The following is a 27,245-nucleotide window of genomic DNA, read 5'->3' as shown; positions in this document are numbered from 1 at the left end:
TGGATGATGCATCTGCCATCTGTGATACAAAGAGACATGAAAGCAGGCAGATTGCAAGTGCTACATGGGTTTTCCACTGAAGTCCATAGATATTTTTTTTCACGTTTAAAAAAATATTCCTTTATTCAAATAGTTTTTCAGGTTGTATCACATTTGGCCAGGGTTTGTGAATACAGAGGATGGGCATCACCTAGAAGCTGCACTGGAACTGACAAATGCGGATCATCACAGAGGAATGTAAAGATTCTCAGGCTGTCACCTAGCAGTGGAAACAACTTTGATCCCCATCACCTCTTCTGTGAGAAGGGCTTCTTCCATAAAAGAGAAACTTTAATAACTTACAGACTTTTACCTCTTTACCCAAGCTCTTCCTCCTGGAAACATTAACAATTAATGATTTTGAGTCTGAAAGCTGCCACAGTTTATTTTTTATTTTTAAAAGAAAATAGCTTTTGATGGGGTTTGTGAATATCCTTAAGGAGATTTTTTTTTTTTTTTAACTTGTGAGATGAAGCAGGATTTGTGGTTTTAAAGTAGTATCTTATTTGGGGTAAGATTTCAATTTTAGTTTGTTTTCCAGATTTTTCTTAGAAGTAAGTTTTTTTTCTTTTTCTTTTTAAAAACGGGCATCCTTGAACCCTCTTAAGTTCTATGCAAAATTTTATGTTTCTGTGCATTTTTCTGGGGAGAAGGTCCAGTTTCTTCATGACCCACAACAATTTAAAATATACTGCCTTAGAGTGTAGAGATTATAAGTAAGAATCTATCAATTATTACTGTTATAAAGAAGGTTAAGGTCAATGTGGTACACAACTTTCAGGACAAAATAGAATAATCTGTTTTAACTTTTACATAATTGCCACCATTTAATACCATAAAAACAGTGGTCATATTAATCAGGGATAATAAAGCTGAAACTCTTAGGAAAACTGCTTCATAATGACAGAGCATATTCAGAGTTATTTTAACTGGGATTCTTGGTCTTTATGTCAATTATTATGAGACTAAACTTTGAGCAGTTCTACCTTGATTGTTTCTAGAATTTATAAGTTGACCAAATAGCAGGCTCTTAGTTTGATTTACCTTCCAAACCCCATTTTTACCTTATATTTAACAGTTCTTTTCAACTCAGATTGCAAGGGATAGGAACTAAGTTTTAAAAACCACTTATAATTCAGAACATTTTCTTTTATTCCTAGTGATTTGGGAACTCAAAACCTTGGCTGTCTCTTTCCCTATGACTGACTGCTGTAGCCCACGCTGAGAGATTCTGGTACCATGCTTATTTTGACAGAATGTGTTCAGTTTCTCTTTGCCCCCCGAATCACATCCTAACTCTACCCAGCACTAAGTAGTAATATCCTTTAAGGAAGAGACTGCTTTTCTTTCCAAGGGCACGAGGTCCCTCATATTTTCTTACCTAATCATGAAGAACAGATTTATAGTTACTTGTATGAAATCTTTTTTTTTTTTTTTTTTACCAGTCTACAGCATGGGCTCTCTAAACTGGTAAATACTACTTTTTTGATAGGACAAGTCTGCCAAGAGGATAGCTGAACTCAGACATGTTTAGCTATCCAAAACATAATTGGAAAGAGGAAATTACTGTACTGGATATATTCCCTCTCAGGCATAATAATGATGAAACAATAGGGTTTATTAGCAGGCTCAGTTCAAATGCTTAGCTTTAAGCACAACAAATATAATTTTGAGTTTCACTCTACCTACTGAAAACACCCAAATGAGCATTCCAGGTTGGCAACATTTATTCTGCAATTTAAATTCAGAAAGTCAGAATTTCAGTGTGTATTAAAATCCATCGCCGTTTCTACTTCTGCTGAAGATTTTCATTGGTTCAGCTTCCGATCTCCACTGCATGAGGACTCAGGGTCACAAAAGACACAAGGCTAAAAATATTCACTTTACTTATCCTGTTGGGTCCACTTGCTCCAAAGGATTGATTATACAGCAGCACACAGAAATAAAGAGTATGGAAACCCTTCTGCAGCTTATAAGTTAATCACTATCCTTTATATTTTTTTGTACATGAGGAAAGGTACAAACTTGATACCCACAATACTGTTTGCTTGTCATTTCTAGTCTGCAAGGTAAAGTTTGGGTTGAAAATCCACAGTCCAAAGAAACCTCCCTCGCCAAAGCCATTCCCTCCAAAGAGGAAGGCAATGGTAAGGACTGATAACAAGGAAGAGTTCTGAGCCTGTAGAGATGAATTCAGGAGACTTGCCTCTCTGGGTCACGGCAGCAGCTCTTTTTAGTAAACAGTGCACTAATTGCTGCCGTCACTTGGCGTCAGCCCTCCAGGAATAAGCAAAATAAGGTCAACAAACCACCAAATCCCAAGTCCTCCAAGTGTCAAGAGCTTCCCTACTGCTGTGCCAGCGTGTCTCAGACAGAAACGACCTACTCCAGAACATCCCAGGAAGAAGGAGTCGAGCAAAGTGCTTATGAAGTACTGTCCAGTACACTTTATACAAGGTTTATTCTCTCGTAGGAAGGTCCTACGACTGGCACATTCAATTCCGTCCAGGGCGCGGCATTGGACGGAGGTGTGTTCCACATCACTGTAGGCCTGACCACCGAACTTGAGACAGCCATAACCAAGTTCCTGGGATGCCGCTGCATTTCCAACATGGTCCACTGGGTCTTCACACTCTATAAATTCATCGGGTCGGTAAGAGCAAAGGATGACTGGAGAGTGGGGTCGCCCTAGTCCCAGCTCGCAGGGCCGGTGGGTGGCGCCAGCGGAGGTGGGCTCGGGCTCGGCGGTAGTGTTGTGCCAGTGGCTCCGAGAGACACAATGCAGCAGAAGGAGATTCCCCATCAGCAAAGCCGCCTGGTCGCAGAGAAGTAAGTAACTCACCGAGCAACCACCTGGCACCATCTTCCCGGGTCCAGGGGCGGAGACCCGGCCTCAACAGCAAACCCCGGCCAGCACCGCTGACCCAAGCCCCGCCTGGTCAGGCCTCTCCAAGCAGCCCCCCATAGATATTTTTTTCACTGTGCCCTGTGAGCTCATTTCCCTATATTATTTGCTGCTATTCTGCCTGGTGTTCCCTCTGTCCAGAATGCCTTGGCCCCCATTTCTGCCTATTGAGATCTTACCCATTCTTCAAGGCCTCATGCAAATTTCTCCTCTTCAGAGAAGGGTTTCCTGATTACCTCCAGAGAAACAAATGCTACCCTTCTGTGGTCTCTTTGGCCCTTTCGTATAGCATTGATCACATTTTGATTTCTACTGTCATAGTGCCCACGGTTATCTCCGAGGTTCACCTTTGAAAATGGGATTGGATTCTATATCTCACTTACCCCCCCGTCACACTGAGCTCATAGCTGATGTTCAGTAAATGCCAGATGAATTGTACCTCAACACTGCAAGAGACTGCAGTTGCAGGTAGGCCAAGTTTATCATTCAGCATCCTGATTTGGATGACTAGATGATATTCCCCTTACTTCTCGGCTTGTGCTTCTTTCTCTGTTTCCCGATCTGCTTCTAGACCAGTGTTTCCCAAACGCCAGTCATTCTCATCACTCTCATGAGTCATATCACATCTGTGGATCTCTTATGCTTCCACTCACTTAATATCTTTCTTTAAATTGATTCCTCTTCTCCTGACACTAACTCATTTAAAAAGTAGACCATTTACCTCGAATTAAAAGTCTAGTATCACTTGCCTTTAATAGAAGATAAATATACATATGAATACAATGAGAATAAAACCTTATTGAATTCACTCATTTGACAAATATTTATTGAGCATTCACTCTGTACTGGGCACTGTGCTAGGAACTGGGATACGGCAATGAACACGTCCCAGCTCTTTGGGTTTACACTCTCTCAGGGAAAATGGAAGATGAACCGCCAAACAGTAAATACACCACAATAAAAGCTATAAAGCAAATGAAGCAGGGCAAAGAGATGGAGAGGAAGTAGGGTACTATTTAGATAAAGAGGTCAGGAAGGGCCTCTCTGAGGAGGTGATATTTGAGCAGAGACCGGGAAGAGCAAATCAGGCAACTATAAGGAAGCAGAGGCTTAAAGAGTGCAGGTAAGAGCAGACATCATGGTCCAGAGAAGGGAATCGCTCTTGATGGTATCTCAAGGCCTCTATGGAGGTGGATTTTATCTCAAGTCCTGGAGGAGGGGAGTGTGGCTGGAGTGTACTGAGGGAGGGGAGGAGCACCAGGAAATGAGGTCAGAGACAGAAGCAAGAACAACAGCATGTCAAGCCTCATGGACTAAGGCAATGACTGATTCATAAAGGGATGGAGATTCTAGAACATGCTACTGCGCTCTGGGAAATAACGCCTTTCGTTCAGTGAAGATCTGAGGGAAATCTCCTTCGGCCTCCTAATTGGAACATCGTTCTTGGTTCATGACCAAACCCTGCAGTCAGCAGTCTTGTCTCCAAGAGATGGGGGCATTTCAGGGGACCCAAAGGGTTCATTGCCTTCTCTCTGGTTCCCTACACTCTTCATCCCTTTCGGACAGTGCCTGGCACACAGCAGACACACCTTCATCCTTTGTGGAATGAAGGAAACGTGTATTGCTTCTGCCTTCCGGATTGCGTCTCTTTGCTTTGGATACTGCTACTCATCCCACCCTGCCAGAGTGAGCAGGGAAGAGAAATATCATCAGCAAAGGCCACTGCCCTTGACTTCTCCTTCTAAAGCAGAGGTTCTCAGTGAGGGCTGTCCACCAAAACCATGTGGAGAGTTTTGTCAAGATACTGATAATGCCTGGGTCTCAGCTGCAGAGGTTCGGGCTTAACTGGTCTGGTGTAAGACCTGGGCATCTGTGGTTTCAAAAGGTCCACGGGTGATTCTTATGTGCTTCAGGCTGAGAACCACTGCTTAAAGGGAAGTAAGCATTTTCACCTCCATTTTCACAGAAGGAGAAATCAAGAATTTCAATTTCCTAGGCTTGCATAAAAACTAGTATTTTGAAGTGATATAGATACATGGGTGGGCAGGGAATAGGAACACACTAGATGTGAGATTCCCTGTGCCAGGCATAGAATATTAAACAAGACAGTATGTAAAGTGCTTTGAAACAAACATGGATTTTGTCATAGTCAGTGACCGCAAAGATCTGTGAAAAGTGTTCAGATCAGAGGGAACGGCAAGTGCAAAGGTCCTGAGGCAGTATTGTATTGGAGGAATTGCGGACAGGGGGAGAATGGTAAGAAATGAAGTCAGAGATGTCAATTTGATTCATTCCCTCTTTATTACCTCAGCAAATGAGGGTTTTTTTCTTTATAAAAATTAACCTCCTGCATAAAGTCTCTTTATCATATGCTACTCTCCAGATACATTCTGCATAGCTGGAATGTCCTTCACCCTTTCTGGTTTACCATATCCTAGTCCAGATTCTCTATGTCCTTCAAAGTTCTATTCAGTTGCCACCACCTTCAGGAAGCCTTCCGTGATCATTCCAGATGGACGCAATCTCTCTCCTCTGTAAACCACCACAGCCTATTCCTTTACCCTTCTAATGGACAGTAGCTCTCTTTGTCTTATTTATCTCTCCAGCCTGTTATGTACCCCCTACCCCCTGCCCCACTCGAAAGACTAGGTCCAGGTCTGAGGTCTCTGGAAGTCCCTTTCTCTTTGCTTAGTGCTAGACCTGCATTATACACAAAACTAGGGCTCAAAAACGTTTATTGAAGAGTTAGCTATGTGCCTCCAATTCTCTTCAACAAGAACAGCAATCCAAACAACCTAAGCACATCTACACAGTAATTAAAGCAACAAACAAAACTGTATTGGCTCTCGGACTCTGAGTGCATTCTCGACTTTCCGACAATGGTTTCTGATCATTCACCTTTGAAAGAACATATTGCAGTTGAAACGAAACATATCAAGCCAGACAGTTTCAGAAAAGCCAAGTCATTTGTTCACTAAGAAGGATCACGGGAGCCAGGAATGAAGACCACAAGGAAATGAAATGCTATCAGTTTCATCTATTTGAACAGTTACTTGGGAGCAGTGCAGAAAAAAACAGAAGGTGGCGAGATGAAAAAAAGAGAACAGATAAAAAGCATTGTTGATATAGACAGTGGGTTGGCTTGCTGTGGTCAGCGGTGTGTGACTTTCTGTGGCCAACCTGATTTCTCCCATGCCTATGGATTCTCCCAGAAGGATTCCCTTTATGGTCAGGGACCCTAGTATTCAATGATTGACAAAAACAGTCTTGTTTAACCCAACCACTACTCTGAAGAATGGTCAGCATCGTCCCTTTATCACAAATGCTGAAATTGACCTGTGGCCCTTGGAGGCACCATGGCCTTGGGAGTGAGGGTTCCAGCCTTGGGGCTGAATAGCTTGGGCTCCATTTCCAGCTCTGCCCACTTGCTGTGTGATCCTGAGCAATATTCAATGGTAATAATAATAATTCCTTCTTCATAGAGTTGTTTTGAGGGTGGGCCGAGTCCACATATGTAAAACACTTAGGACAGGACCACAGATACAGGTGGCATTCAGTACATGTTAACTCAGTATTCAGAGAGGTTAGGTCGCTTGTCTGAGGCTGGCAGGTGGTAGGGCTATGATTTGAATTTAGGTGTGTCTAAAGGAAAATACTTAGTAGTGATGGGCTAATGCAAATGGAGTTAGCAATGCACTTGAAAGTAGAGAACTGCTCTAATTTTGCTCCCATGCTCACTTGAGCATCACTGAATGGCCAGGGCATTTCCTTAGTACCTTCCTTTTCTTGTTTGTCCATGTTAGAGCCCTTTGCTGAGCAAGCAGGCCTCCAGGCCTGGGACACAGCTAGAGGCCTCCATAAACAAGGCTGTGTGTGCCAGGTGAAGCGGTGTGTCTGTTCCCTCCTCCAGATATTTCGAATCAAGAATTCAGGAATTTAGGGCTTCCCTGGTGGTGCAGTGGTTGAGAATCTGCCTGCTAATGCAGGGGACATGGGTTTGAGCCCTGGTCTGGGAGGATCCCACATGCCACGGAGCAACTAGGCCCGTGAGCCACAACTACTGAGCCTGCGCGTCTGGAGCCTGTGCTCCGCAACAAGAGAGGCCACGATAGTGAGAGGCCCGCGCACCGCGATGAAGAGCGGCCCCCACTTGCCGCAACTAGAGATAGCCCTTGCACAGAAACGGAGACCCAACACAGCCAAAAAAATAAAATAAATAAAAATAAATTTAAAAAAAAAAAAAAAAAAAAAAGAATTCAGGAATTTCAAGGTGTGGGTATTCCAGACATTATAGAATAATATAGGTGAGGTAAAACTTATCAAGCAAAGATGAAGCTATGTCTCCTGATAAGTTTCCATTCATCCACATCCCCTGTTCCATCTCTCTCATATAGAGAAGGAGGATGGACTTAGTGGGAGAGGACATGGGTGATTCTTTGAGTTACCTGTGATCTGGGACTTTGATTTTGATGAAATATATATGCCACATGGTTCACAGAATCTCCGAAGATTCTGAAAGACCCTGGGACCACTGCTGCACTTGTGAAATCATATTGTTTGCAGCCCTCCTTCCTCAATCTGCATCATGAAGTCATTCCTTTCAGTATATGTGCATATTGTCACTCTTGCCACATTGCACCGCGCTCATTCATTTCCCTATTTGTCTTCTTTTCTACATTATGAGTGCTCAAGGGCACAGAATGTATCCAGCATACAGCAATGATTAGAATCTCTGGCTTTGGCGTTGGGTATTCCCAGCTACAGCCCTCTCCCTTCTGACCCTGTTCAGATAAATGAAAATGTGTCTACAACCTCTATGTTTGGGGGCAATTTTAACCTGGAATAGATTGGTGCCCCCGAAGTTGCAGCATATGATGTGAATGTGCACGTTTCTATGGAGAATTCAAAGCTTCATCAGATTCTCAAATTGGGTGAGGGGAGGAGGGAACAAGGTTCCAAAAGAAGTTAAGAATTTCTCCTGTAATTAAATAAATTAAGTTTATGAAGTAACTCTGGGCTCTTCACAGTACTTTTTTTCTATAATAAAGAAAAAGGGATGCTATATCCTTGATGTCTACATTAGGAGAGGCAGTTTTTACATCCCTTTAATGCTTTTCCAGTACAGATTCACTTAGTGTATGATTTTTTTCTGTTTCTTAAAATATCTTTTCCTCCATGATCATCCACTGAGATCAAACTCAGGTTTGATCTCACCCTGCTAAGCACTTGAAAGCACATGAACTCATTTAACCATTAGGATGATCTCCAAGTAAACCTTACTATCCCCATTATACGGAAAAGGAAAATGAGACTTAGAGGTAAGATCAGTTCCAAAGCTGTCAATCTGTGCTGATAACCCCTATGCTATATTGTTCTCATCTTTGCTAGAGTCTTCAGTTTATGGATACAAGCTTGTCTAGTTCACTGTTTGGTTCCTAAACCATCTGCGGCTAGAGATGTCAGAATTCTCCTTAAGCATTCAGTCAATACACACGTAGAAAGATCACTCTAAAGCCCACAGTTTATTTTTCCTTTGACTCAGGACGTTAACATCCTCCAACAAGTAGTTCTTGCTTTGATAAACAGACTTTGCAAGGCAGGTTAAATGACATCCCATATATAACACTATTCAAAGCCTTCATGAATTTATATTACATTTTTAGGCAAAGAGAAAAAAGAATAATACATCAAGGATTCTAGTGAAAACATGACCTACAAGTAAAACAAGAGAAATGTTGCTTTCTAACACTTGGAAAGCCAAATGTGTACCAAATTGATATTTAAAGAGAAAGAAAAAATTGACAGAACATAAATAGAGCTAAGTGAGAGGCAGACTCTTCATGGCTTTTGGAACTCTGCTCTGAGTAGTTAAACTACAAAACTGAGTTATAGAGGGGAGTAAAGACCATGGTCTTTGGCATCAGGTAGAGATGGATTTGAATCTAGTTCAACTACAAAATGAAGGTGAAACTTCACTATCTTATAAGATTGTCAAGAGAAAACAATGTCAGCACTGTATAGGTGGTCACTAAGCATTAATATTCCTTCTTCCTTCTTTACAATTTCTCTTCTGATTTGGCCTAAAACCAGTGTAACTGCTTCCAGTGGGCAGTTCTTTAAACATGAATTTGCCTCTGATACAACTGATGTCCTAGGGATACAGGACCTTGCTGATGAGTCATGAGGAGCCCTGGACCATTCTTTAGAACCATTCTAAGAATCCAAGTGATATTTCCAAAGCATGTTCATCCAGAAAGAAGACCAATCCAGTGTTAGATGTCTAAGCTAAGGAAAGACCAGGAAAGAGACACTCTGACATGGGGTGTCCTTTTCTAACCCATCCAAGATGGGCAGCTTGAGTTAGTACCATTTTCTGGGTGTCTTTCTAAATAGCCAATGCTTACTAAACTTTTATATCCTTTGAACAGCAAATCTAACCTCAGAAATTTTTGTTGAAGAAATAATTATTTTTAAAAAACTATGCTGGCTATGTATAAAGGATGCTGATTGCAGCATTGTTTATTTTAGTCCAATTAATTGCTGGACTAGTTGATGATTGGAAACCAACTAATTGTTCACCTGTGGGAACTGGTTAAATAAGTTGTGGTCCATCTGTATAAGAGGGGGGCCTGTGGTCATGATGATGGGAAAAAAATGTAATTTAAATGTTCACAGTGCATTAAGTTTAAGCGTAAGTTAGAAAACATTATGTTCAGGTTGACCCTATTTTGTGTGTGAAAATAGATTAATATGACGATAGTATATATTATACACACAAAATTTGCAAGATGAAAACTCATGTCACATGTCTTCTCATCTGTGTGCTTTTCTGAATTATCCAAATTCTCTACAACAATTTTTTGTTGGTTTTGTAATAAAAACAGAAGTCATTTAAAAAATCTCTAAGACTGTGATCATTCACAATACACATTCTAGTGTCTCAATCTTCCCTTTTCGTTTTCCCAGGCCAAAAGCACATGGATATGCCTCAATTTCTGCTAACAGGCAACCTGGGAAAAAGAACTCAACTATATTTCCATTCTTCGACTTAAGGAAACATTGTGTTCATTATTCACACCCAGATGACTAAGAGAGAGAAAACAATGAGAGAGAAAGAGAATATGGTGATGTGAGGCTTCAAGATAATAATTAGAACCATCCCACTTAGCACTGGGACAGCACCTCACATCTTCAAAGCTGTATCAGATGTTATCTAAGCAAAGCAAGGAAGACAATGACAAGAGTGGAGGATTTAATCTAAGAAGCAGGAGGGGGCCTTTGGATACTGACGAGATGAAATTAACAGAGGGGCAGTAACAAGAGGGGCCAAGTGAGAAATTCAGTGCAAAGTCTGAGATATCAGAAGCTCATAGAGGGCTGAAAGCAAAAATCATAAATCGAAAAGATAGAGAAGGGGGGAAAAAGGAATGATGAAACTAGTAGAAGGCTGCTGGAAAATTTAACACCACCGTATTGTTTCTAGAACCCCACATCATTAATCCATTTAATTATGCCTTGTAAATATTTGAATGCAGAACGATTCCTGCGACACTGCGACTCAGATAATTCCAAAAGCTTTAAACATTGGGCCTGCCAATAAGAATTACCGACGACATTTCTCTCTGTTACAGGGAAAACATTAAACACACATCACAGACCCATGTTCTTGGGGGAAGCTTTAGAGCACGGCCGGCTCCTGCCCCATGACCCAGTTTAAATGCACGGAGAAAACAAGCACATCAGAGGCTATCAAAAGAGTAAGTCATCCTAAAAGCAGAAGGTTATTCATCAGGAGCTCAAGGAAATGCTGAAATAGAAAAATGCTCATTTGGGAGTCTGCAGTTCTTGGTTGGTCCAATTCTTATTTTTTTAAAAATAAATTTCTTTATTGTATTTATTTATTTTTGGCTGCGTTGGGTCTTCGTTGCTGCGTGCGGGCTTTCTCTAGCGTGGCGAGCGGGGACTACTCTTCGTTGCGGTGCGCAGGCTTCTCATTGCGGTGGCTTCTCTTGTTGCGGAGCATGGGCTCTAGGCTCACGGGCTTCGGTAGATGTGGCACGTGGGCTCAGTAGTTGTGGCTCGTGGGCTCTAGAGTGCAGGCTCAGTAGTTGTGGCGCATGGGCTTAGTTGCTCCGCGGCATGTGGGATCTTCCCAGACCAGGGATCGAACCCGTGTCCCCTGCATTGGCAGGCGGATTCTTAACCACTGCGCCACCAGGGAAGTCCCCCAATTCTTATTAACACGGGTTTACATTCTCACTCAATTACTGGTCCCCAGTGGCTTTATCCTACAATAAATATCAATTATTCCAATTTAATAAGATCTGTGATCTGTTCCCTCGAAGTTCTATCCAGGGTAGGAAGACGAGAGGTAGATTTTGCAATGGGCCTTGATGAGGGGAGGAAAATCCAGAAGAGGGAGTGGCAGAAGCCAAGGCCATGCGTGTGCTGAAAAGCCGAAAGCCAAAGGCAGGCATTATACTACGGTCCAGCAGTTACCATAAGCAGAGATTTCTTTAGAGTTTTGCTCCATTTTCCATGATTTTCCATGATCTACTCTGTCTCCTTCAGCAGGTTTAAGAACAGGCAGTGATACACTACACATACCCAAAACAGGCATCTCAACATCTGCTCTTCCTTTTTTTTTTTCCCCCCCAAAACATTCAAGCCTGCAGTTAAAATACAGCTGCCAATTACCAAGTATGAGCTTCCTGGCCCAACGGTAATTCACGTATGTCAGAAGTCAGATGACAAAAAGTCCAATGCAGTAAATATACCTGTGTACTGTGATTATACCTGTATGCGTTATTGCCTTTTTTTTTGGTTTTGTTTTTAGTGCTTTACTGATCAAAAAGAATCAGATTCCTAGCTCTCTGCTTGGGATATTGTTCACTGCATTTCAATATTTGACTTGAAACAGTGAGGGTGGTGAGAGTGGAGGCATGGCCAGCTTGTGTCATCGTAGTGGACACCAAGCACGTTCTGAGCATTTTCAGCCGTTTGTGAATTAAATATAAAGGGCTTAATGCCCTACAGGGCATTGATTGAAAGGGGGCATTCAAAGGTCTCCACTGGTCATATCATGGTCTACTTTATCTGTCTTTTTTCCTCCTTCCCCCCTCCTTCCTTCCTTCTTCCCTTCCTTCCTTTCTTCCTTCCTCCCTTCCTTCCTTCCTTCCTTTGTCTACTTATTCATTCCTCTTATGCACAACCACTAAAAATCTATGATGCTATAGATCACCAGAGAGGATTCTGCCTAAGCCTTCACTTTGCTTTGTCTCTCATTTCACACTGGGTCTGCCTCTCTTCCATATACCCACTGGGAGCTGACTCTGAAGTATATACTAATTTCATCATTTGTTTAAGCAAAATGGCACTAGAAGATAAAAATCACAAAGCACATTCACAGAAATGGACACTGAAATGACTCCTGTGTGCTATATGGCTTTTGTGATCTGACCTAACATTCCTCTGTCTTCCCAGATGATTGACAGCTGGCCACAAGCCAAACGGAGGAGGGCAAGAGAACCAGTTGCTTTCACAACCTGTGTTTTAGTTTCCTAGGGCTGCCATAACAAATTGCCATTAACTGGGTGGCTTAAAATAACAGAAATTTATTCTGTCACAATTCTGAGGGCCAGAAATCAGAAGTCAGGTGTCAGCAGGGTTGTTTCCTTCTAGAGGCTCTGGGGGAGAGTCTATACCATGTCTCTCCCCTAGCTTCTGGTGGCTGTTGGTAATTCTTAGCATTCCTTGGTTTGCAGAGGCATCATTTCAATCTCAGCCTCCGTCTTCACATGGCCTTCCCCTGTGTCTCTGTGAGCTCCCTTTTTCTGTACTTAATAAGGACAATTGTCATTGGATTTAGGGCCCACCCTAAATCTAGAATGATCTCATCTCAAGACCCTTAACTTAATTACATCTGCAACGACCTTGTTTCCAAATAAGGTCACATTCACAAGTACTGAGGGTTCAGACTTGCACATATTTTGTGGGGGGGCCACTATTCAACCCACTACGCCTATCCTTGTTCTTTTCTCCATTGCACCCTCACATTACCAATGTTTAGAAAAAAATCAAAATCAAGTCCTATGACATGCACAGAGATATATCAAAGGACACAACATTCAGTCTTGTTTGGAAGCAAAGATTGGAAACATCCTAAATGTCCATCAACAGGAAACATGGTTGAATGAGTTTAGTTCATCTACCCAATGGAATACCAGGCAGCTACTAAAAAGAACAAAGTAGGATTTGTATAAATTGAAATGAAAATATCCCCAAAATATGTTGTAAAGAGAAATAAGCAAATTATAGAACAAAATATATGTCACAAACCCATTCTAAAAAGCAAAGTATAAACAACAAACCCACACAATCCTCCTTTGGGGGAATTGCTCTGTTCCCATGCCAGTTACGTGATTCTGAGGAGAAGGGCTGCCAATCACAGCCTCTCGATCCCCTTTCCCTGCCATAAAGAGTAATCAGATCTAGACAATTATAGTATCCGATGCTTTTGACCATGGTGCCAGGGATGGAGGTTGGCTGAAAACCAAGCTAGGCTACTCAGAAGCCTTCCAAGGATTTTTAAAAATTTTGATTTTGAGGAGAAAAAGTCTCTTGCCTTTTGGGCCCTATATTAGGTCTCTCCAGCTGCTAGAACAAATTAGCACAAACTTGGTGGCTTAAAAGAACACAAATTTATTATCTTATCATTATGTAGATCAGAAATATGACACAAGTCTCAAGGTGTCAGTAGAGCTGTGTTCCCTTCTGGAGGATCTGAGGCGGGCTGGGGGGGATCCATTTCCTTGCCTTTTCCAGCTTCCAGAGGCATCCACTTCCTTGGCTCACAGCCCCACTCTTCCATCTTCAAAGGTCAGTTGATGAACAACTTTAATTCCATCTGCAATTTTAATTCTCCTTTGCCATGTTAAGACAACATATTTACAGGTTCTGGGGATTAGGATGTCCACATTTTTGCGGGGAGAAGGGGCATTATTTTGTCTTGAATCTAGAGCAAATCCAGGTCTGCAGAAAGCTATCCTCCCCAGCACCTGGGGAAAGCTAAGTGAGGGGGGAAAATGAGGCAGACGCACAGAAAGAGGACACGCCGAGAGAGAGAGACAGAGAGAGACAGAGAGAGAGAGAGAGAGAGAGATGAGAGAAAGAAAGACTAGCCTGTTGGACACCCTGGATCTGGCCATTCTTGAAGCTTATTCACCTCAATTAAGTATGATTATGTAAGCCAAGAGATTTCTCCTATTTCTCAAAAATTTTTTGAATTGGGCTGGTCTCATTTACACTTTAAAGAGTCCTAATTACTCTTGTGTGTGTGTGTGTGTTAATCATATATGTTTATATATGTCTAGAAAAATAGCAGAAAATAGAATTGAAGTGGTTGGTATGTGGTAGTTTTTATTTTATTGTTTTTGGCCGCGCTGCACGGCATGCAGGATCCTAGTTCCCCGACCAGCGATTGAACCCATGCCCTCTGCAGTGGAAGCACAGAGTCTTAACCACTGGACTGCCAGGGAAGTCCCGGGAGCTTTCATTTTTTACTTAATAGATCTGTATTATTTGAATATTGTACAATGGGCATCTATTACTTTTGTAATTTTAAAAATGAAGTAAAAATACGAGACTGTAACATAAAAAGTAAGTTCATCCAGGGCTCCAAGGCCTAGTTAAAGAGCAAAATCCTCATAAGTTTCTCTTTCATCTAGTGCTTTTAAACAGTACCTGAGTCCATTCGAGAGCCCATAATTACAAGTTATTTCTTAGGCCCTAATAATATGCTTGAAAGAAAAGCTATTTAGATGGGACCACAGATGATAAAAGGGCTATGCTCAGGGCGCAAACAAAGAACTTACTGGCTCATTTCTGGAGGCCTGACATGTCCCTGCCCAGGTCCACATGGCAGGCCTTGAAAACACAAGTCTGTCCTAGTTCTCTTTCTTGCCTCCTTGGACTATAAATACGTGCATTATAGGAATACAAGTGAAAAGAAAAGGAGCAGAAACAAATGCCTGCATTCCCCTTAGCAAAACAAAGGGACAAAAGCAGCCTCTATGCCAGCTGCATTAAAAAATGGGAACAGAATAGTTTGTTAAAATGTCACAATTAAGAGATCTGAAGAATTCTCCTGCTGGACCCAGCACAGTGGGAATTAGTACGCTGGACCCAAATTCCCTGGTCTTCTTGTTACAAAGCCTGATAGACAGAGAACCCTACACGCAGGGGGGCAGTGCAGTGTCCCTTCCTTAGAAGAGACCCTCTGAGCACCCCAGCCACTAAGCAGAGGCGTCAGGATTCAAATCTGGGCCTTTCTGGCACCAGGATCTATGGTTCTCAATACCCAGTGGGCATAAGAATCACTTAGGAACCTTATGAACCACCCAGATTCTCAGGCTCCATCTTCCAAAGATTTGGAATCTAGAGATCTGGGGCTAGGTCCAAGACTCTCCATTCCAACAGGCACCTCACATAATTGGATGCAGGAAAAATACACACACAACATAGGACAAATTCCCTCTCTCTTTCTCTCTTTCTTTTTCTTTCTGTTGCACCTCCTTTCTTTTAACTTCTTTAAGGTATCTCAGACTCTGAAAAGCAGAGGTTGCAGGATTCCTTGTACACATTTCTGGCAGCCACTCTTTTCTCACATCCCAGAGCAGAAAGAACTGCGATTGGAAGGTATTTCAATGAGTAACTATTATTGACCAAAAGTTTAAAAAAACAATGAATCTCATACTCCATCACAAGGAGAGTAAACAAAATTCACAGTCCTCTAGAGAGAAGAAATCAATTTTTCAAATATGTTAAATTCACCAGGCTGTAGGTAATTATTCAAATTTCAGGGCAAGAAAGATCAAACCTTTCTGGACTCACGTCAAGAAATTGCAGTGGGCTGCATAATTTCAAAACCCTCCGTTTTCTGCTGAGATATCCTAGTCCTTATAAGATAGCTCCTGCATATTTCTGCTTCGGTTAGCTGGAGGGCTGGCTGTTCAGAATGCTATCACCTCCTTTAAACCAGACATTGAAAATGGCAGTCAGGTGTTGACCTCTATGACGGAGTTGCACTTGACCTTATTAAGTACTAAATAAGTCAAAGCAGAACATTGTTTTTACTTTCCCATTATTCTTTCCATTCAAAATTGTCTGTTGAAATTAAAGAATGGAAAGCACCAGAATGAAGTCATAGGTGATCTGGGTTTGATTTTTAGGTCTTGCCTCTTTTAGCTTTCCTACCCCCAGCATATCTGAGTCACCTTACTCAGCCCTGTGCCCCTCACACCCTCACTCCATAGCACTTACTATCTTCTAATTACTGTATAATTTACTTATTTACTATAGCTACTGTTTATGTCAATCACTCCCTCAAGAATGGGTGCTCCAGGAAGTTGGAAATTTTTGTCAGTTTTGTGCATAGAATAATGTCTGGAACATATAAATTCTCATAAGTGAGGGAAGGAAGGAGGAGTCTATAGTAGGAAAGAACAAAACACTCATAGGAAGAAGCAGAAATAATAAAAGATGCAAACAGAATGTGTCTTGATGGTGGTAGATGTGTGTTGTTCAATATGGTAGCCACTAGCCACACGAGGCTATTGAGAACTGGAGAGGAAGCCAGTCTGAATTGAGACTGGCTCTTGAAGACTTAGAGCAAGAAAGAATATAAAAGATCTCAGTAATTTTCTATATTGATTATATGTTGAAATGATAATATTTTTGATATATTGAGTTAACTTACTAAAATTCATCTCCCCAATCTTTTTTTACTTTCTTTAACTTGCTCCTAGAAAATTTCAAATGACATATGTGACTCATATTCACAGCTCACACTATATTTCTATAGGTTAGTGTGATGTTGGAGTTTCTGAATCCCATCATTTCTTTTTCTTTATTTTCCTGCTATGCTTATTTTTTAAACTAATTTCAGACTGATAGAAAATTTGCAAAAAATAGCATAAAGAGTTCATGTATATCCTTCCTCCACTTTCCCCTAATGTTAATATCTGAATATTTTTAACTAAACTATAGACCTTATTCAAATTGCAACTGTTTTCCTCTTAATGCCCCATTTCTGTCCCAGGACACGATCCAGGATCCCACATTGCATTTAATTATTATGCCTCTTTAGTCTTCTTCAATTGGTGAGTTTCTAGTTTCTCCCGGTCTTATGACTGTGGCACTTCTGATAATTACTAGTCAATTATTTCACAGAATGCCTCATTCTGGGTTTGCCTACTTTTTCCTCATGATTAGATTGAAGCTACGCATTTGTACCAAGAAGGCCACGGAAGCAATTCTGTGATACCAGTGCATCTTATCATGGGGTCCATGACGTCAATGCTATCTTATTTCTGGTGATGTTAACCTTGGTTAAGGTGGTGTCTGCTGGGTTTCTCCACTGTGAAGTATAGTATTTTGTAATTTATAAATATCTTTTGTAAGTATCTTAGGAGAGATATTTGAAATTAGGCAAATATCCAGTTTCTCCTCAAACTTTCCTGGACCGTTTTTAGCATCTGTCAGTGAGGATCCCATCATTTCTGAGGTGGTTCTTCTTAGACCTGAGTGACAGTGGCTGTTTCTCCATTCCTCTTGCACTGCGGTGTTTTTATACTCTGTCCACTTCATCATCGATGGTACCTGCCTGGCACTGCTGGTATTTGAGTTTGCAGCCTCCTTGAAATGGGCCCATTATCTATGAAGCCAAGGATCTCATAGCCCAGTGCTCGTGAACTGTCATATATAACAGAGTAGCTTACTTAGAATCTCAGTCATTGCACGTGCTTCTCTTAAACATTAAATGGGTTCTACAACAGCAACTCCTAATACAAATCCCAATCCTCTCTTATTCTTGGGAGATGTTTATTTGACTGCCTCAGAAGAGCTCAAGTTCATCCATGTTGTCTTATTCCCCCATCTTGGTCACTATTTAGATCCTGTACTTTCTCTTCAGAGTAGGGGAAGGGAGGAAACAAAGCTGTAAAGCCTAGTGCTTTTTCACGGGCGAGGTGTTGGGGCATAAGACTGGGACCTTCACTCATTAGTAAATTCTGTCTGGCCGTATACTTATGAACTGTCTATTTACAATCAAGGAAAATGGAGGATGATTAAGACACACCTCCAATTTATAATTTGCTAATTACTTGGCCACCCAAGATAAAATTACAGGAGACATCCTTGACCCCTTCTTCTCCCTCCATTTGCATTTGACCAACGCTTCTGTCACATCAGACACTTAGCAGTCCTTAGATCTTTATCCACCTCTCTCAGCATCGCCACTAAGTCAGGCCAGCAGAGTTAGTATAACACACTGATTAATGAATGGACAACGTAGATTTGAATGTGTTAACCCACAGAACATCATTTCCATCCCCATCAAAGACAGATCCATAAAATGGAAAGTGTATGGGTCCGAGGCAGCATGGAAGCTTTTAATTTTTATTTTTAAATGATCCTTTTAAGAGATATAGCTCTTCTTTTGCAGCTGGACTGAAAATTCACTAATATCTAACTCAAGATTTCCAAAGTGTGTTCTGGGGAAGTCTAGTTATGTGATGTTAATAGACGTTGTATTTTAAAACAAGGTTTTATGATCAAATGAGTTAGGGAGATGCTGGGTTAACAGAGATAAACAGATGTACACAGTGTACTATTCCAATGTGCACTGTGAAGGGGGCCAGTAAATGGTGTTTCTCAACATTTAAATTTTTTCCCCCAGTCTTTCATTATTATTTATTTATTTTTCTAGCATTATTGAGATATAATTGATACATAACATTGTGTAAATTTAAGGTGTACAGCGTGATGATTTGATACAGGTATATATTGCAAAATGATTAGCACAGTAACGTTAGTTAACACCTCCATCACCTCGCATAATTACCTTTTTGTGTGTGTGTGGTGAGAATATTTAAGATCTTAGCAACTTTGAAGTACAGAATGCAGTACTGTTGACTATAGTCACCATGCTGCCCATTAGATCCCCAGAACCCACTCATCTTACAACTGCAAGCTTGTATCCTTTGACCAGCATCTCCCCGTTTACCTGACCCCCCCTGCCCAGGCAACCACCCTCCTACTCTCTGAGTTTGGCTCTTTTAGATTCCACACTTAAGTGAGATCATATAGTATCTTTCTTTCTCTGTCTGATTTATTTCCCTTAGCATAATGCCCTCGAGGTCCACCCATATTGTTGCAAATGGCAAGACTTCTTTCTTTTTTATGGCTGAATAATATTCCATTGCATATATATTTATACATACATATCAATATATCTATGTGATATATAAATATATGTGCACATATATATGAATGTGATATACATATTTTTTTTTTCTTTATCCATTCATTTGTCGATGTTTCCATGTCTTGGCTATTGTGAGTAATGGGGCAATGAACATGGAAGGACAGATATTTCTTTGAGACAGTGTGAATCCTTCTTTGAAGAGCATTTCATAGGGCTAATGTTTCTCAAAAATCCCTTTGGGTAACCCTGGCCAAACTTATCTACCTAGTGAGGCAAAGAGGTTTTTCTCAAAATATTTCAGAAGGGACATTCGGGGAATTTCGTGGCATGCAATTGGTAAGTACTTGCATTGGGGGCACATTGTTGAGAAGTAGGAATTGCAAACTTGGAAAGATGCATGTCTCCTCCATCAGCCACCTCAGGCCTGTCCCACTGCCTCCTCAGGGTACTGAGGCCCATGTCCAGCCAACAATTCCTTTCACAGATTTGCTCTACAAGGCTCAGTCAGGAAGAGGAAAAAAACACAGATGGAAGTAGGGAGGGAGGAAAGGAGGAAGCGAGAAAGGGAGGGAGGGAGGAAGGAAGGGAGAGATCAGGGGCTAAGTCTGAGGACACAATATGCACAGGAATAATCTCTGTGCTGTGTTAATCTCCAGAAGGAATGACAAGTTAAGCCCAGAACAACAGATGGAGGTGCATTTATTGATGGATAGAGGTTTCAGTTCAGGGATGAAATCTTCGGGGATGCGAAAATATAAAAATCAATAGAAAGGTCTACATAGAAGGTCCCTTACAAGACATTATTGTCATTGACTGAACACCTCTCACTGCTGGAATGCTGTTCACTGAAACTGAGAGCCAAGTGGAGTAGAGTAATTTGCATAAGACGCGAGCTATTGAGAACCCGTAAAACCATGCTTTCCTAGTAGGGTGAGGGGAGATTAAAATGTCTGTCTTGTATCTAAACCATGTTACAATGTAAGCATGCTATCGTAGAAATGGCCTTTACTGTACGGATTAACTTTTTTCTACAGATATAAAGTATTTAATGCAGACACATTTCAAGCTACAAAGCAGACATACAAGTAACCTGTATATTCAAATGACTGGTTCTGCTCTATACCCAACCCTCAACCTTGCTTTGAAAAGCTCCTGGTCATTCCTTGGAGATGAACTTTGGAAAAGGAAATCATTTGTAAATTTGGAGACGGGTATATTGTTAAAATCCTGTAGAACAAAGGAGGAAGGTGCAGGGGACGGGATTACAGAACCAGTGATGTTCCATTTGTTTTATTTTGTGAATTATGAATTCTAAGCTAAAGCAAGTTGGTGCTTAATACCTCTTTACAGGAAGTTACTTTGGGTGCTTCAGAACGGTTCTGGAATGTTGTTAAGAAGATCTCCATAAAGCAAAGCAGTTTCTCTCTGCTCTTAGCTGACAAGGGCTCTTCATTTAGAACCTTCTCCAAAGCTCGAATACCCAGATCTACACGTGGCCAAAACATGTGCATCCATATAAGATTTTAAAAGTTATCAACACATTATTTTATAAAATGTTTTCATTTCAAAAGTGAACTCAATTGACTCATTAAAAGGTCACCCTGTTATACATACTGTCTACTTGATGGAGATTTGGGAATGTGTATGTTATATAAGATTATTTTCAGTAAAAACCCACTGGATTCACAAATTAATATGGTATATTGTGTAGGACATGGTAATCAATAACCTACGTTATTGCTGGGCATAATGGCACAACTGAAAGTATTTTACTGTTATAAATTAATCAAAATACTATTGATATTTAAACAATCCATCACTGTTTTCAGACTCATCACCTAATTTCAGCCACTGACTCCCCCTCAAGATTATTTATAACATTAATTACAACATTAGTCATTTTTGTGTTTGCTATTTTGTTAATTTTAAGGTAAATTGTCACTTTCTCAACTCTTTCATTCAGTGGAAACAACTATGTTAAATTTTATGTTACAATGTAATGCATTTTAAATACTGTACACTAAGATATAAACAAATAACAGAACTAGATGGCCAAACTCTACCCACTTAAAATCGTGGCTTGCTATAAAACAATAAGTTTAGAAAGTGGTTTCAACAGATAAAAACTATTACAAAAATAGTTGACATTAAAATTCTGAAAAAACTTTGCTACTGTAAGATGAGCCATGATATTTTGTCAACATTTGAACTATGAAATGGCTTAGATTAGTGCTGTCTAATAGAAATATAATGCAAACCACAATGGGAGCCACAGGTTTAATTTTAAATTTTCTAGTAGCCCCATTATAAAAGTAAAAAGAAACAGGTAAAATGAGTTGAAATAATCTATTTAAACCAACATACCCCGAATATTACTATGTCAATGTCTAATCAATATAAAACATTATTAATGAAATTAAAAATTTTTTTTTCACACTAAGTCTTTGAAATCTAGTATGCATTTCATACTTTACAGCATATCTCTCTTCAGACTAGCCACATTTCATGGGCTTGTGGCCACACATAGCTAGTGTATAATAGCACAAGTCTAGATTCTTATCAATAAAGAGCTTTAGGTATTCAAATCAAACCAGACGTTAATCTCTCCTGTTTCTCATGTAGTATCTTTTGAACATCTATTATTCTCTAACACTATGCTAAACTCCTATAGTATTTTTTGAACAATGGAACAGAGACAACAACACAGACAATCAATTCCGATTTAACAGAGAATTTTCTACAACTAAGAATCCTGTCATCGAACCCTGCTTTATCCAAAATACGATGTACTGTAATAAACACTGAGATAACAAAAGCTGATGCGGACAGCAAAGGCTTACGTTTATTAAGCACTTATCACGTGCCAGACACCGTTTACATGTGAGAACTTCGATTTATTTCTCACAATAACTCTAAGAGGTGGGTACTATGATACTTGGAATCATAGACTCCTAATAGATGTCACCAATGTGAATAGCAATTCTCATCCTTCATGCAGTAAAATAATAGTGGCTGATATTTATTTAGAGCTGTCCATGGCTCAGACACTATATTAAACAATTAACTGTCATTATTTCACTAAAATTCACAAAACCCTTGCAAAATAGGGATTATTATTTCCATTTTACAAATTAGGAAATAGATTCAGAGAGCTTTATTATCTCATACAAAGACTGTAGCCAAAAAGGGGCACTAAATCTTTGCTCATGCCATGCCGTACACTGTAAGGGACAGTCTATTTACAATGAACTCATTTGATCAAAGAAGGTACCTTCTCTGGGGGCTCCCTCATACCCTTGGGAAGACAAGGCTTGCTTGCTAGAAATAATTGAAAATTGTTTTGAGCACAGTCCAAATTGTGTGGTTCTGATAATAAGTGAAGACAAGTTTTAAGAGCTGGAGGATTCTGGAGCACAGCTTAGAGGAGAAAATATTCGTTTTGGTTTTTAAATGCCAGCTTTGCCCAAGTGGCACTTACATTAGGAACCCACAGGTACAATCATTATGGTCCACAACTACATTCTCAATAAGCACTGCAATTTGTTAGGCACTTTGTCTTTTGCAAAGCATCTGAACATACCCTGGCTTATGTGATCCCTATAATCACTTTGTAAGATGGGCAGGGAAGGTATACAATCCTTTTATTGCTGAGGGAAAAAGAGACTGATTTGCCCAGAACTGCACAGTAGCTTCTTGGTTAAGGAGCCAAGTTCAAAGTCAGATCTTGTAAATTTGAGTCTAGTGCTTTCCTCTCTATGTCACTGTTTCCAAAAATCTGGTACTTGTAGCCCTGGTGGTTGTGGTATGATTTTAGCCACATGCAGGTCGGCTCTCTATTTTCATAGTCTGTATTTATTTTTATGAATATTAGAAAACTATGTAAATAGCAAACAAACCATTATTTCAGGGCTTTATTGCTTAGGATGAGGCAGCAGTTATGTATTGAAGTTACAAAAGTGAGTTTAACTACATGAAAACATTAAGTAAATAACAGTCCAGGTGGGATGCACATTTGGTAAAACCCATGATCAAAATCTGGGAAACCTTATATAATGCCATATATTTCCTACTAGAAATCATCATTTGCAGTTTCTATAACTTGATGCAGATTCCAACAGACAAGTTGTACATTTAATTTTTTGCTTGCTTATAAAAGAACATGTAATACTAAATGGCAGATAAATAACGTCTTAACACCCTTAGCATTCCATTTGGACTTTACATAACTGTTCTTTGCATTATCATCTTCTTTCCTGGGCTGTGAACTCACTGAGGACAGTGACTTTATATGACTCATCTTTGTGGTCCTCAGTGTGCTGAGTTATTCATTTCAACTAGGTTAGTTCATAGGAAAGAAACAGCAACCCACCTAAATTACATCAAGAAAACAGCCATATTTTTGGAAGGGTACCTATGGGCAGAACTAGAAAGTAAGAAAGTAGAGGCACGTCTAGGGAGCAACAACTCACCTCACATCTCCCTCTCGGGCCATGTACACTGACGACTCCTCGAGATGTATTTAACTCTTTTGATCTGATACTTTCCTTCCTCCAACTGGCTTCCTTTTTGATTCAGTTTCTGCTTCCTTATAATTCTGGCTTTGGCTCATCTGCAACTCCCTCCCTCTCTCCAGTTCTTTAGTGCACATACCACAAATAGGGAATCTGATTGGCTTACCATAGCTTTCTGCAACAGGCCATTCATTCATTTGTTTTAAAACAACTGTTGCATCTAATAAGCATCTCAGCTTTACATGTTCAAAATGGAACAGTTGATCCATGTCCCACCAACCTCCCACTACTATCCTCCCCATTCTTGGACCCCAAGCCTTGAATCCTTCTTTGCCTTGCTTTCTCCCCACATATCGTTTCTAGAAGCCAGTTCTATGTACCATCTCTTTAAATACATCCCAAATCTTTCCAGTTTTCTCCCTCTTAATCACTAAGACCTTATTTAAGCCACTATCTTCTCTTGCCTAGATTAACTGAAAAATATATTTTGCACACAACAGCTAAAATAATTCTTAAAATATGTACGTCAGATCATGTCACTCCTTTAGTCTTAAGCAAAGGATTCCCACTGCATCCAGAATAAAATTCAAGTACCTTACATGGCCCGTGAGGCCCTATCTCTTATTGGCCCCTGCGTGACTCACTGTACCCCACTCTCCTCTTTATCCACTGTGTTCTCCCTGTGCTGTTCTTCTATCTATTCCTCTACAGCACCAGGTTCCCTTCTGCCTTTCCACTTGCTCTTCCATCTTCACGTTCCACCTAGATCTTTCATGGTTCACCCTTCTTGTCATTCTCAGCCTAAATGTCCCCTCATAAGAGAGACCTCCTTGCCTACTCCATTCCCAGTTATCAGCCACTGTATCACTCTGTTTAATTCTTGTCATCGTGCCTGTCTGACATGATCTTCGTCTTTGGCTTGTTTGCGTGTTTCTTTTCTCTATTCCTTGCCCTCACTACAATGTTAAGCTCCAGGAGAAGAAAGACCCAATGTAACTTGCTCTCCACTTGATCTCCATCACCAAGAACAGTTCCTTGCACAGACTAGGCATTCAAAAAAAATGTGCTATATATCTGGAGAAAACCATAATTCAAAAAGATACATGCACTTCAGTGTTCACTGCAGCACAGTCTACAATAGCCAAGACATGGAAGCAACCTAAATGTCCATCAACAGAGGAATGAATAAAGAAGATGTTGCATATACATATACAATGGAATATTACTCAGCCATAAAAAAGAATGAAATAATGCCATTTGCAGCAACATGATGGACCTAGAGATGATCATTCTAAGTGAAGTAAGTCAGACAGACAAAGACAAATATCATATGATACCATTTATATGTGGAATCTAAAAAAATGATACAAATGAACTTATTTACAAAACAGAAACAGACTCACAGACTTTGAAAACAAATTTATGGTTACCAAAGGGGAAACGTGGTGGGGGGAGGGATAAATTAGGAGTTTGGGACCAGCAGATACACACTACTATATATAAAACTGATAATCAACAGGACCTATTGTATAGCACAGGGAACTTTACTCAATATTCTGTAATAACTTATATGGGAAAAGAATCTGAAAAAGAGTGGATATATGTATATGTATAACTGAATTACTTTGCTGTACACCTGAAACTAACACAACATTGTAAATCAACTACACGCCAATATAAAAGAGCAATTAAATTTAAAAAATGTGCTAAATGAATGAATGAGTCTCTGTTTGTCCCAGCAACCATGGACAGATTGTTGACCAACTAATAATTCAGTGCCTACCCATCATCCAATTAGCTAAGATGGGTGGGGCCCCTAGGACCCAAACATGGCTGAGTATGGGCTGGATCTGCAGCAGAGGGCAAGCACTCTACACTCACCTGGTTCATGCACTGACTGACCAAATGAGTAAATGGACAAGTTCAAAAGTTCAACAAGTCTCTGACGACTCCTGGTGATGTACAGTGAGACTCTGCAAGATGAGCTGAGTACGCTTTGCTTTTCTTTTTTTTCATACTGTCTGTATTTCTCTTCCAGAAAGCATTATAAAAAGTGTTAGAGACACACATTGTTTATTTGGCTAGCGGCATTTGGTTGAAAATTGAAGTGATTTTTAAGACTACAGAAACACAGTCATTTGGGCACTAGTGATGAGCTAGAAAGTAATTCACATTACATTTTCGTTTAGTCTTGTGCAACATAAGGCATTTACATTCATTTTTGTCTATGGCGCTGTTTGTTCCAATATGGAATATTTGTGCTTTACTTTTTTTTTTAATCTGCATAAAGGAAACATTAAACTTTGTCATTTTTTTTCAGAGAACATTCGGTCTGCAGAGAGACTGAATTCCATCTCTAAAGACCATGGTAATCAGAGTAGTAATTTCAGGTTTCGAAATGGTAAAGTTCATGTCAGTCTAAGACGATGACTTAAACTGACAGAAAATCATATTTAATGGGGCACAATTGACAGCATTTATTTTCTCTTAACAATCGCTTATGGTGACTGGTGAAAAGATCAGAGAAACCAGTCCTTTCTCACTTTGACAAGCAAGAAACTAAACACAGAGTTAAATAAGACTAAACCCTTAAAAATGAACCCTGAAGACAAATTCTTTTATGACATTTTTGTATCTGTAAGGGACCAGGGGTTGGCAAATGAGTTCTCTTTGCAATCACTATTGGGTAGACTGTTTTCAAAGCCAACATTTAATGAGGATGTGTTAAGATGAGCACCATGGCGTAAATTAATTTGATATGTGAATTCTTAAAAAGTTCTATCACACTGTGTAAATATTAATTTGTCAATTTAGGCAATTTGTTCTAGACCCCCCTGTCGCTAGTAAAGATTAAGAGGGCCTTAATTCTAATTATCTGCACTGTGACTCTGTGTGTTGGTGACATTGGGGAAGGACTTCAGGGACATTAGTGCAAATTCCTGTAAAATTGAGGACTTACTCTGTGTCCTGACGAGCCACGTATGTCTCAATTTCATCCTTGTCGAGTATTCTTTTAAAAGACTAAGCTCCACGGAAAGAGAACCTGTTCTCTTTTCATTTTTAAACTTCCATCATTGCCAGGCACCATGCTCAGCCCATAGTGAATGTTTCATCGATTAGCAAATCTCATCAGAGTGCACTGAGGAATGCTGCTTTAATGAGGTAACAGGGGTGGGGGGAAGTGATCAGGTGAACGTGTCAGGGATCAGATATAAAGAAAGATGAGTGGGGCTTCCCTGGTGGCGCAGTGGTTGAGAATCTGCCTGCCAATGCAGGGGTCATGGGTTCAAGCCCTGGTCCGGGAAGATTCCACATGCCGCGGAGCGGCTGGGCCCGTGAGCCACAATTGCTGAGACTGCGCGTCTGGAGCCTGTGCTCCGCAACAAGAGAGGCCGCGATAGTGAGAGGCCCGCGCACCGCGATGAAGAGTGGCCCCCGCTTGCCGCAACTAGAGAAAGCCCTCGCACAGAAACGAAGACCCAACACAGCCATGAATAGATAAATAAATTTAAAAAAAAAAAAAAAG

At 40.4% G+C, this 27,245-nt stretch overlaps 1 protein-coding gene and 1 pseudogene across 3 annotated transcripts in view; both read right to left on the bottom strand.

Annotated features, from left to right (window-relative positions):
- Positions 1–27,245, bottom strand: part of SYNPR (synaptoporin) — a gene marked incomplete at its 3' end in the record, with an annotated part of 295,355 nt that overhangs the window by 68,603 nt on the left and 199,507 nt on the right. The gene's annotated exons all lie outside the window — the stretch shown is intronic.
- On the bottom strand, positions 1,460–5,534 carry LOC309637511 (TM2 domain-containing protein 2 pseudogene; annotated as a pseudogene). The gene has a single exon. The product of its transcript is annotated as a TM2 domain-containing protein 2 pseudogene (transcript).

The sequence above is a fragment of the Balaenoptera physalus genome (assembly GCF_965194825.1).
Source record: "Balaenoptera physalus genome assembly, chromosome: 11".
Taxonomy (NCBI): domain Eukaryota; kingdom Metazoa; phylum Chordata; class Mammalia; order Artiodactyla; family Balaenopteridae; genus Balaenoptera; species Balaenoptera physalus.
The sequence above is the reverse complement of the archived record's forward strand: the minus strand, read 5'-3'. Positions and strand labels throughout refer to the sequence as shown.